General features: G+C 24.5%; 1 protein-coding gene across 4 annotated transcripts in view; it reads left to right on the forward strand.

Annotated features, from left to right (window-relative positions):
* LOC129607922 (forkhead box protein O) overlaps positions 1–9,378 on the forward strand; it is a 114,670-nt gene extending 105,292 nt beyond the window's left edge. For all 4 annotated transcript variants that reach the window (XM_055519185.1, XM_055519211.1, XM_055519202.1 and 1 more), the window contains one exon: positions 8,890–9,378. The gene's annotated coding sequence lies outside the window, so the exon portion shown is untranslated. The remainder of the gene's footprint in view (positions 1–8,889) is intronic.
* Positions 9,379–13,061: the final 3,683 nt, after the last annotated feature.

A 13,061-nucleotide genomic window follows, 5' to 3' on the forward strand; every position in this document is an offset into this window, starting at 1 on the left:
ATTTTTTTGCAAAACTCTTTAAAATTTTTTATTCTAAAATAATTCTAAAATTATTTAATAAAATTTTACAATTTATTTTACACCCTTTTAATTTTATGATTTAAATAATATGAATTTAAAAATTATTTTTCAGCAGAGTAATAAAATTTGTAAGTTTTTATTACAAAATTTACACAAAATAGCAGACTAATATAAAAAAATGTTGTAAAAATTCAATAAAATTTTTATGCCGTAAATTGAATTTTAAATGCATTTAGAATTTTATGTACGAAAAAGTCGATTAAAAACGCATTAACTACCCTAGCAGGAATATAATAAACCAAATGCGGTACTTTTCTAATACTTCTAATTCAATCATAATCTAGGTACTTAAATTATTTTATTTGTAACAAACTATTCGCAACGGATAAAACATTTAATCTGTTGCGATTTAATTTACCGAATCGGACGAATAATTTTACAAGCTTCGTCTAGATTCAATAAATTTTTGTTATATATTAAATCTGCAGATAAAAGCATAAAACACAAATTAAATTAATGTACATTATTGAAATGAACATTATTGTTGGACTGATAACAAACAATTTTATACTATTTTCATAGTTTTGCACAAAAAAAAAATTATGCATATTTCCAAAAATTTGCATAAACTCAGGAGTTAATTTTATTTACAGTGGATCACTCTTACCATATTACATAGAAAAATATGCAAGAATTAGTAATTTTAAGTGAGCTGTGAAATTAAGTGAGCTTATAAAATATTTTTATCTACTTTACTTTGAAAATAGCTGAAAAAATTTTTGAATGACAAATATTTAAATATATGGAAAAACTGAAAACAATGACGCAGCTATAAACCGTAAATTAACACTATTTTATATGTATCCGCGCATTTTAAAAAAATTGCGTTCACATTCAATAGTTTTGTAAAAAAAAAGATTGACACTAAGAAATTTTTTTTTGCCAAATTTTAATTTTGTGATTTAATTTATTTAATTGAGCGAGTAAAATTGATGTCAAGAATTACGTGATTGTAAGAGAGTTTCTATTAAACGAGCTCGAATATGTGTAAAAGTATTTGAACATTTTTCTTATCAAAAATTTAACCGAGTTGTAACATTAAATAAGGGGCTGATATTAAACGGATTTGACTGTTTTTATTATATGTTTAAAATATAATGCACTACATAATTGTAATTCTATTGACAAGGGACCCTAACCTGTTCGACTTGTCGGCCAACAAAAGAGCATTTTATATGTATTTTGCATTATACAATAAAGATTAATGGTATAACATTAAATTAATATAACAAAGAATTTAATTTACTATTAATTTTTTAATTATATAAGTTAAAGAATCTATGTAGGTATTTTTATAGTGATTTACATAGTTGTGTCAGCCCACAGATTAAAGTGTTGCACAAATTGCTTGATAACTAAAATACTTCGGTGACCATTTTACGCAAAAACTTTTAATAGTGAATAATCTTCATAACTCCAGAATTTTTGTAATTCTGAACAATCTGAAAAAAAAATGTGGGAGGATTATTTTTTAGAAGAAGATACTTATCTAGAGATATAGTAAATCCCGTTCGATTTCTAGATATTTCTAATAAGTTAATGGCGCAATCTTCTGATGCAGTTTTCTGAAAGATTATGGGAAAAATTTCAATATTCTTGTGTTTTAAGTAATAATTGTATTGTGAACTGGAGGTAATAGTGTAACGAACTAATAATTAAGAAATTTTTGCAATAAAAATAAATAAAAATTTAGCTTGTTTATCTACTTGTTTATTTCCAAAAATTTCCATGTGATTAGGAATTCGAGTTGATAAAATTCTTCTTTGATTTTTAATAAGGCAATTTCTAATAAATTTTTTTTAATATGGATTTGGTGCATCAAAAATAGCTGTTATTACACTTAAATTATCCGAACAAATAATATAGGGATTGATATTATCATTTGCAAAAAGTAATGTTTCCATTATAGCCCATATGTACGACACTGAAAAGGAAATTTAACAATGATTAAAATTCTATTATTATCAAAGATTGGCACTTCTATCCATTATCGATTTTAGGTGCAAGAAGGTGAAGTAATAGTTTTACTTTGTCAAAATTCTTCAAATAATTTTCTATAAATTTCTTATGAAGTTATAATTTTGGCCAAAGAGGATAGATAAGTATTAATATACAATATTTTTTTCAATTGCCCCACGTATAATGTTCGTTAAATATCAATACGAGGGGAGGTTTACGTTGAGGACTTGATTAAGTGATTTATTAAGTGTCCTGTAGCAGATTAGCACACAAATAGATTTGCAGTAATAAAAGATTCTTAGCATTTAAAGAGTAAATGTATTAATTTAAGCTGATAAAAATTGTAGCAATTTTTGGTTTCTTTTCTTATCTAAATTTATTGTTATTCTCCTCACAAATTACACAAAAACCCTTATATGAGCTAATCCATTCATTCAACGTATAAAATGAGGAAATTTCATTAAAATTGCAGAAATTGTACAATATTTTCTAAGTTTTAGTATTAAAAATCGCATATCATCCCAACTTACATATTATTTTTACTATTATTAATTAAACTATTCACATCTAATTTCATTTAACTTTAACTTTGATTCCCTTATCCTTTTTGTTATTTAAATTTTACTTTAACATCAATTTCATTTAAGGGTCTCTTTCAATTATGCAAATATCCTTGCATAAAATATCTTTAATCAGGTTGTAACATTAAATTTTTATAAGTACAACAAGTAAGGAACCGTAAAAGGATGAAAATTCCTTTTTTTTCTGTTTTTCACACAAAACATCATCATGAGCAATTTTCATTTTGTTAACAACTTGTTGCTATCTATTTGAACTCCTTAAAATGCATTCAATTTAGTTTAACATTAAGTGAACGAAAAGAAAAACCTCATATAATTGTAGTATAGTGTATGGTGAAGCAAAAACGGAAAATTAAGAAAAACAAGAAAAAAAAGGTCAAAATATCCAGTTACAGGATTTCTTATATACTTAAATGCTATAATCTTTTCATAATAGCTGAAAACAAAATAGAGAGGAAATATGAAAGAAAGAAAAAAAGGACGAACTGATATAATGTTTTTCACTTTAATTTCATAAAGGACTTTGCATTTTGCTTCTTTGTATTGTGTTTTTTTTATGAGAAATAAATAAACTATACAATAATGTCTTCAATATGATTTTGTGGTTTAAGTTTTTTTTTGTATAAGGATAAGAAATATAGAGCTATAGTACTCAGTTCATAAATTCTATGCAAAGAAGAAGGATACAAAAATATTTTAAAGCAATTTTTAGGACTTTTTTTTCAATTGTTCTATAAAAACTTTAAATATGTTATATAATCGCTCAGTACGTCTCTTTTGTATATAAAAAAAATCTTTATTTCTTGTGTGATTTCTTCAAAAAGTTCTAGAATTTTATAAAAAGAATGCAATAAATTTTTTTGCACTTAAGAATTTTGCATCAAATTATTGGTATAAGGAAAAATAATTTGAGGGCATCAACAGTGACTCTCGCAGGTTAATACGTATATTTTGCGTGACCAGTCTAAATTTGAACTTATGAGGTGCATAGTTAGTTAAGGTTAAAGTAGGAATTTTAATTAGTATCAGAGAGCTCATTTTATTCCATTTAGCCGCATTAATAATTGCGATATGGAAAATTTCTTTATTAGCTATTTTTTGCCAGACTCCACTTAAAAGAAAATTTTTATTAAAACTGCGAATTTCGTCATTAACGCATACAAAAAAGTAAGCATATACTTATCTTAACATTTACTAACATAGCAACAGCCTCCTAGTCTTGTCGCTTGTTATAGAAAATAATGGATGTTAAGTGAGGTCCAAATCTGAGTGTTCATTACGAACGTTTCATTTAAACTTCGCATTACAGCCACTTAATTTTCTTTGTTAATTAAGTAGAACTAGGTAAATATACCTTTATCATACGTGAACAGCAATTTAATTTAAAAACTGACCTTTAATTTGAAGTCTGAGTTTTGGAATTAAATGAACGAACTATTTATTTTAGCTCTTGAGAGTTACCCCTTCTACTAAACTCAGAATGCAGTTTTTACTTTTTTAACTTTAGAGAAAGGAATCAATTTAATGGTAAATTTTTGATTTACTAATACTTTTACATTTTATCGTATAATTTACCCTCTCCAAGATCGTAAAATAAATTAAAGTAAAAAGACATTACAAATAATTCATTCTTACAGAAATCCAAAATTCTTTAAGCCCAAAATATTCTCAAACAATAAACGAATTAACAAATAACTTCTAATTAATTTCAACTGATGGATTCAAGTCTTTATAATGCACATCTAAAATTTTAGAGAAAGATCCAACAATTGAATTGGCATTGAACTTTTCATATTTTTCATTTACGTGTCCACCTGTACCGTCATTACACTATCAAACTACTTAAATTGCCACAAATTTTATTATTCATTATTCATCCAAAACGGATTCTCTATACACTTTCAACTAAAATTCATTCTATTGTAAAAATATTTTATATGCAACTACATAACAGAATACATAAAAATTCTAAATCGTTACAATATCCTTACATTCCAATCATTATTCTACTAAAATGTTAGAATACATTTGATGTCAAAGTTGAAAAAATTAAAACTGACAATGATTTTCTTTAATATTTTTACTTATTTTATTGTCCCTTGACTCATGCATGACTGTCACAGGACATATTATTGTGTATTATGTGAACACTTATAAAAGAAGAAAAAGAAAAAGAAAAATTTTTTGTGTAAAGCATATTATTTGTGTAGGTCGCAAGACAACTAAAATAGATAATAATAGAAAATTACATACAAAACTGATAATATTGAAAAGGCCAACACCGTCTGCAATAAAGTTAGACAATTTACAAACATTTCACACACACACACACGTACATACATCAATAAGCTTTTATTAGTCCGGATATACACAATTATTTCACATAAATAAAAATTGTTACGTTATTGAGAAGATACAGTAACAGTGTTATCCTTAAGAATTTTTTCTTTTTCATTTGCTTTCATAGAATTAAATTTTTTTTAGTATATTTCCAAGTATACTATTTTTATATTATCTACACATACTTATGTACATATAATATTTTCATATAAACAAACATTTCAATTTTTATATTTTACAATAACAGAGAATATTAAAAAATAAACAGAAAAAAAAACAAGCACAAATGATTTCGTCCTGGAGATCTCTATTTCTTCAAACAGTATAATTTTAAGTATTTTATTTAATTCATGTTATATATGTTATTAAACGGCATTCAATTAAGGAGTCGATAGTATCACCAAAGAGACACACAGTTGATATCCAGGACAACTAAATAGAAAGTAGAAAATTGCGAAAAAAAGAAATCGTTAAGAATCAAAGAATTATTGTGGGCAACCTAAAAATTTCTTCCCAGAAAATTGTAAAAAAAAGAAAAGCTGTGAATAATAAAAAAGTATAAGTAGAAAAACAGAAAAAAGAAAAAAAAGAGAAATTGAAAATCTAACAAAAAAAAATTGTATTCAAGGAAATCTGATTGACGATAAAAGCAAAATGAGCGTATGAGTAAAAACTTTTTTTTTTCCAGAAGAGGGGAATGTACACACCTGTAAGAAATTCATCTTCTTACCATGTAAAATACAGTAATGGAAGAAAAATCTATGGAATATTAATTTTTGAATTACTAGTTCTTAGATCGAATTTTTTTGTTTTACATAGTTCGAAATTTTATAAAAGAAATTTATATTAAAAGACTTGAATGTTCTGCTCTAATTATAAGCAGAACATTCAAGTCAGAACATTCTTATTCTGCTCTAGAATAAGAAGCACCAAATAATAAAAAGGGGTTTTTGAGTCTGAAAACTCCTCAAGTTTAGTTGAAATGATTATAAAAAATGTTAATATATAAGTTCAACTTGGGTACGAACTTGGAATTCATCAATATTAACTGAAGTCCTCACAACTGAAGTAAATCGCGCGTAGCAAGGTGGCTTTAAATATTTAATCAATTTAAGTAAAATTTTATATTTGACCCTTGTTTGTCAATGAAATTATTTAACAAAAAGATTTCCGGAAACCCTCATTTAAAAAAATGAGATTTCTAAAAGAACGAATTTTAAATTTTTGGACGTGTATTCGACGTGAAGTTTTCCTCTTTATTAATATGAAAAAATTAGCAAAAAATACCCTTAAAACTTTGTGCAATTCGCTTAATTTTTATTCTTTGGTATTTGTATTAAATATTTATCAGAGAATGAACATTCTGCTTGGAATGTTTATTTTCTGTAGACTAGTAGATTTAAAATTTTTAATGGACTTCTTACGTGCTGCTCTTATTTACATTAAATTTAAATATTATCAATTAATATTTACTTTAGTATTGAATTTCACACAATATTGCTTAAATTTTTTGTGATTCATTAGCGAATTCAACCAAGTACACACAAAATATTCAGAATTTTTGCACTAAAAGGACTTGCTATTATTGGCCTCCCCGTTAATTCAACACAAATTACAATCGTTTTTATTCGAAAACCCGAGTATTTATTCGAATATGCACGAACTGAAAAATTTCTCTAAATAATGTTTTACATGTCTCGTATTGTAGAGAAAAAAATATAGTATAGAAAAAGAAGACCTTGAGATTACAAAGGATTTCTTTCACTTTGAGGTTTTAAAAATAAATAATAAAAATTAAAAGGAAAAATGAAAATATAAAGTATTTTATATAGAAAATCAACTTCGATACAAAGTGGTGTGTGTTTGCATATACAATAAAAACGTTTTACTCTCTATACTTACAATATGTTTATAAAAACATGAACTTTTTTGTTATTGCAAATTTTTTTTTTTTGTAAACTTTTGATTAAATCTTTTATTTTGGAGGCTCAATTAAAATAATATTTCTAAAAAAGAATTTATTTCTAAGAATAAACGACTGCGTACATGTTATAAGTTAAAATCAATAAAATGTTGGGGGTTTTTATATCTTGTATATTCGAGTACAACAAAGGAGGGTAGTTTAAACTTAAATTATAGAATTTAAAAAATTTAATAATTTAAACCGAATACACACATATGTGTGTTCGCGTGTACATGCATAGAAATTGGGATACAAAAATGAAATGTCCTAATGTATTTATATGTACGTAGATTCCAAATTTTGATTCTTATCGTACTCGTATATATAGTTCACATAATGTCAAATGTAATGTGAGGCATATTTTCAGGCCTTAAAGCTTACCATAAGTATTAGTTCACAAATCTTAGTTTTTTTCCCAAATTTTGCTTAACTCGAGATTTTATTTTAGATTGCTACAGAGATTCTATTTTACTGAAATACATTTCTTTGTCTTTCGTCTTCACCTTAGAGATTATTTTTCAAACGTTTAATTTTAAATAATAATTATCAAGTTTTTTTAAAAAAAATTTCATTTTTTAAACAAATTGCATGATTGCCGTTTGTTCCAAAAAAAAATTTTTTAAAAAATGTGTTTTCTAATTTCACTCTGTCCGTCAGCCCGTCCGTCTATGCCATGCTTACAAAACTTTTACACCCTTGAAAATAGATAGTTGAATTTTCATATATAAATAGATTTTTACTAGAAACTTACTCCCGCAGAAAAAAATATTTACTCATCTCCCAATTTCTAAAATTTATAGCCCTACAAAACCCCAAAAATACCATTTTTTAATGACTCTACAAACATTTTTTAAATTCTACAAACACAAAAGTTTTGCGGCTCGATTCTTCTACTTTGGCATGTCATAGTTAAATTTGAAAAAAACAAAATGGACATTAAAATTAACCGTTATCTAAAATTTGTTTTTCAAATTTTGGTACCGTTTTTCTTCTCTATGGCAGAAAAATTTTAGCAGCTTTTAGCTATTATTAATTTTTTTTTTTCGTTAGAAGAAAACTTTTTTCCAACTCCAAATGGTATGCCATAAAAAATATAATTATTTTTCTTTGAATTCGAGCATTATATTAACGATTTTTTCAATTATTTTTGTTGCTTCATCCTAATTGCAATTTTGAAATATTATGGTTAAAAATAAAAGTAATTCTAACAATGTAGATTGTTTTTAAAAGCATTATTTTCAATTGTTGAAAGGAAAAGTGCTACTTTACCAACCATTGGTTAAGGTTTCGAAGGATTGAAATATGAGTAATTATTATGTGTTCAATAATATTCTCTAAAGCTGCAATAAATTTCCAATGGTTTACACATTTTATAAAATTAATATAAATGTCGCATTTACAGAAACATTGATGCAATTACAAATTATTTATAAAATGAGGTTTTTTGTTCAAAATTATTTAGCATTTTTTTAAGATATTATAGAAAAACTTCATTCGTGCACGTTTATTAGCTTAGGAAAACTACCAGGAAACAGTTTGACTAGGAAAAATTTTGACTACAGGTTTCTTCTGCAATTTCTGAGAAACCAAGATTTGATTGTATAATTTATTTTCCCTCCATGCTAAACTGATTTTAATTGAAGTAATAAAAATTACAAAAGTTCTCTGAAGTTTTTGAATTCAGTTGTTAAGTTGAACTTTAAATTGCGATTTCCTTAAAACAAGGTTTTGAAATTTTGTTTAAAAAAAAATTTATTTTACCAATACAATTTTCGATTTTACAAATGAATTTATTTTTTATAGAACTGATACCTTTGCAAGCTGGTCTTTCATTGTATTGATTATAATTTTTATATCTCGTATTGTAATTAATGTTTGTAAATAAATAAATATTGTATAATAACAAAACATTGAATTAATTAATAATAATTTAATTAACATTTATGCTTTGCTTACTTTTTTCAGGTTTCAAACAACAAAACAAAAAAATCTAATCGTCATAGTTCGCCATTTGATCTTATAGTCTAGCATAATTATATATAGAGAAAGTCATTAAGAATAATAAAACAATATGGAAGAAAACAGTGAAAATAAGAAAAATAACAAACAAAAAAAAAAATTAAATTGAATTTTGTAAATAAATTTTTAAAATTAATAAAAAAAGCATCAAAATAAATGAAAAAAATTTTAAAAAAATTTAATCATGTTTAAAAAACAAAAAAATTATAGCACAATTTTAAAATAATTGAATTACGTTTAAATTTTAATTGTAGGAAAACCAATTTTCAAAAACAAAATGGAGAAATTGAAGAAAGCAAAAGAAAATTTTTTGATTCAATCAAAATTAATTTTAAATTAAAAAAATTTTAAATAAAAAAAAATTTTTGTAAAAAAAAACAAAATTAAAAAAATTCAAAGATCTTAAAAAAAAAAATTATTAATTTTTCTGTTTCCCTTCCGTTTTTTTTTTTTTTAATTTTTAAAATTTGAAAAAAAAAAATATTTTTTTTTATGTAAATTTTTTTTTGTTTTTATTTTTTTTTTTTTGTAATTTTAAGTGTTAAATTTTTACTCATCGATTTTATAAATAATATAATGTGCATATGTGTATTGGTGTATGTACATAATATGTACGGTATATACCAACAAACACAAACAAAAAAAAAATAAATGTTCGTATGTAAAAAAAAAAAAAAATATGACTAAATAAAAAAAATTTAAAAGAACTTTTATTTTCATTGAAAAACGGATTAAAAATTAGTGAAGGCAAGTAAAAAAAAATTATAAAACAAATTATTAGAAAAAAAGAGAGACAGACACTCACACATACACAGTTAATTAAAGAGAAACGAAATTGTAAAATTTAAAATTGGAAAATTTTCGTTTACCAAAATAAAATTAAGAAAGTAAAGAGCAACAAAAAAAAATTTGTTAAAAAAAAATTAATTAAAAAAAAAAGAAAATAAAAAAAAATTAAAAGAAAAACTTGTAACCACACAGGAAGTGTTCGTTTTTATTAAATTTTCATTGTTAATTTACCAATTAAACATAATTATATACGTGTGTGTTTGTACATATACATACAAATTTATAAATAATATTGCATATGCATTAAAGCATCTATGTGCATATGTTTAAGAAAATAATATAAGTACCTAGTTATATATGTAAATGTAAAAAAAAAAAAAAAACAAAAAAAAATAAGAAAAAAAAAATGAATAAAATGCTTAAATTGTATTTGAAAATTAAAAATATAGCTAAATATTAAAAATTTAAAGAAAAAACAAAAAAAAAAAAAAACAAAATACAACAAAAAGTAATTGGACATAATTTGAGTTTCATTTCTTGCCTTTTAATTTTATAAATTTGCATAAAATACGGACTTTTCAGGATTCACAGCTTGTATTCATTTCCCCCCTTGATTAAGTAAACCTGAACATGAACGATTCAAAAAGCAATTGGTGGTTAATTACAACTGGAAAATCAATTTTAATATTCACATTCAAATTCGTGCCTATTTGAATTGAACTTGACCTAATATTGGACCTACAAACTAATTAGTAAGCAACAATCTAAAATCAGTAAAACTGGTAAAGTTTTGGAAAAAATTAAATCTTCATTGTATTGCATCAATAGGTACGAAAATATTTTTGTTTAAAAAATAAGACTTGATTTTCACTTAGAAAAACTCTTAAATTACAATAAAAATGTGGAGTGCCTATTAAAAATTATTCTTAGTTTCATTGAATATAAAAAAATGTATTAAAAGAAAATCTTGCGATAAATTTCGAAAATATGTGAAATTTGTTTGAAGAAAACAGATTAGTGCTATCGTACATAAACTTTCAATAGCCCTTGCTGTAGCGTGGTTTTCAACACTTAACAGAATAATGCATAAATTATTCAAGTAAAGTATGTAATTCAAAGTATGCTAGCTTTAATCAAATCGACATTACACTCATTACAAGAAAAGCCATTATACTTATATGATAATGTACATGTTATAGTCCCATAAGCTTGACCTTAAAACTCATTTCTCTAAGCTGAATTGGGTTTAAATACTATACTTACTTCCCATATTTGTACTACTCGTATATAAACATATTTACATGTTATGCATATATACATAGGACTTTTCAATAATTGACACATGCAATAAAAGTTCTTAATTAAATCCTAAAAGATTTTGCAGTTTGGAATTGTAGAACGTACTTCAAATTAAGACCTAAGTTAGAACTAAATTATCCTAAAATTAAACCTCGAAATTATTTTTAAAAAATCAATTTACTACCTGCAACCACTTTTTTTGTTCCAAGTTGCACTTGATAGACGATTAACATATTTTTAAATATGAGTTTTACTTAAATAGAAAATTTAAATTTAATTTGTTTCTTTCACTTATTTTTTCTACTTAATTTTGGTCTTTACGAAATTTATTTTCTACTGAATTTTTCCATTTCTCGAATGGATAGTTTAAATACACATAAAACACGAGATTTGTTCAGTTAAATATAAATTTATAAATTTAGTAAGTCATTCAAAATCAGTTCAAAATCTGGTGACTATAATGATAAGGGAATTCTTAATTTTTTTTACAATTTCTTTACACGCTGCCACATTATTAAGACCCACTTATTTTAAAATTTCTTTACCACTGACTAGAATAATTTGTAAACAGTATGGATAGTCTTGTAATACAAAACATTTCTTTTGACAGTTTATAATGAATTCTTTTCAAAATAAATAAATAATTTCACTTTTAATACTTGTTATCATGTTTACAATTTCCTCGAAACTCTTACAACTTAATGTGGAAATGTTGAACGAAAAACGAACAAAGTGACTGACATATTTCAATTTAAAAATACTGCATAAAATCGGAGACTTAAACCATATTTATTTATCTACATAGATTCCATAAAATAAAATCACGATAAATAAATATCGTTTTGACATCTAGCGATGAAAAGACAAACTTTCGCATAGTAGTCCAAGTTTTAAATTTATTAATTAACGTACTAAATATTTTATCTTCATCTGATAATAGTTTCTGTCTACAAGTCTACACACACAATTGATTATTGGATTGTGTCTTGAATAAAACTAGTCACTGAAGGGTAGAATTTTTTTTTGTAAATATTTCCCGTGAGATAGCGCTTTATATATTTATTAGACGTTCAATTTCAAAATTTTATTATTTTTTTCTGCAGAGTTTATTGGGAACAAAAAAATGTTTTCCTTACTTTTAGGAGATGGAAATTAAAAAATTCCAATGTAAATCGAGAAAATGATTTAATATTGGAAAAAATTGTAATACTCGTAATATGTATAGCCCTCTTCTAATTCAATGCAAATGATGGTCATTAAATGGTATTAGTCGTGGTAAATAAAAGAAAAATTGCCATATTTTTAAGTTTTTTTATATGGCTTCAACCAAAAGTTAGAAAAAGAATGAATTTATTTTTTTATGAGAAAATAATATGAATTTAAGTTCAGAATGCTTCACCTGAATAAAAAATTCCATGATTTATAAAACCGCATTTCAGCATTTTCAACACGAGCAACCAAAGGTTCATTATCAAATCAGTCAGTCAATATCAATATCAGTCGCGAAATTTGCAGATCAGCATTTTTTAAAATTTTGTTTTTGCGCATGTTAACTTATACACAAGAAAGAGAATTATTTGTACATTTTATAAATGTACATATATAAATAAATAGTGTTAATTGATGAAATATAAGTGTTGATTTTGTATTCATAAACTGGTGTAGCAATTCACAGTTTTAAATAGGTATTGAAATTATTACTAACTTTTTAACTTTAAAGTATATGGGACAGTCTACTTTTCTAAATTTTTTCCACGCATTGAATGCAACATTCAGTTTATTGCTGGGTATATCAAAGATGGTCAAACTTTAATTCGAGAAAAAAAATATCATGTAAATTGATCGAACGAACTCGTATAATTATAGAAAATTGATAAATACTTCAGTATTAGGATAATATTTAAATTTTACCAAAAGAAATTTGGTATTTTTAGTTAATAAATGAGATTATTGTACATGAGTCCGTCCCCTTATCGTTGAATAGTTATTCTTGTATTACAAGTGTTCGAAAGCAATGGATAAATTAATTA

Source organism: Condylostylus longicornis, unplaced genomic scaffold, assembly GCF_029603195.1.
Source record: "Condylostylus longicornis isolate FDR11 unplaced genomic scaffold, ASM2960319v2 ptg000004l, whole genome shotgun sequence".
Lineage (NCBI taxonomy): Eukaryota > Metazoa > Arthropoda > Insecta > Diptera > Dolichopodidae > Condylostylus > Condylostylus longicornis.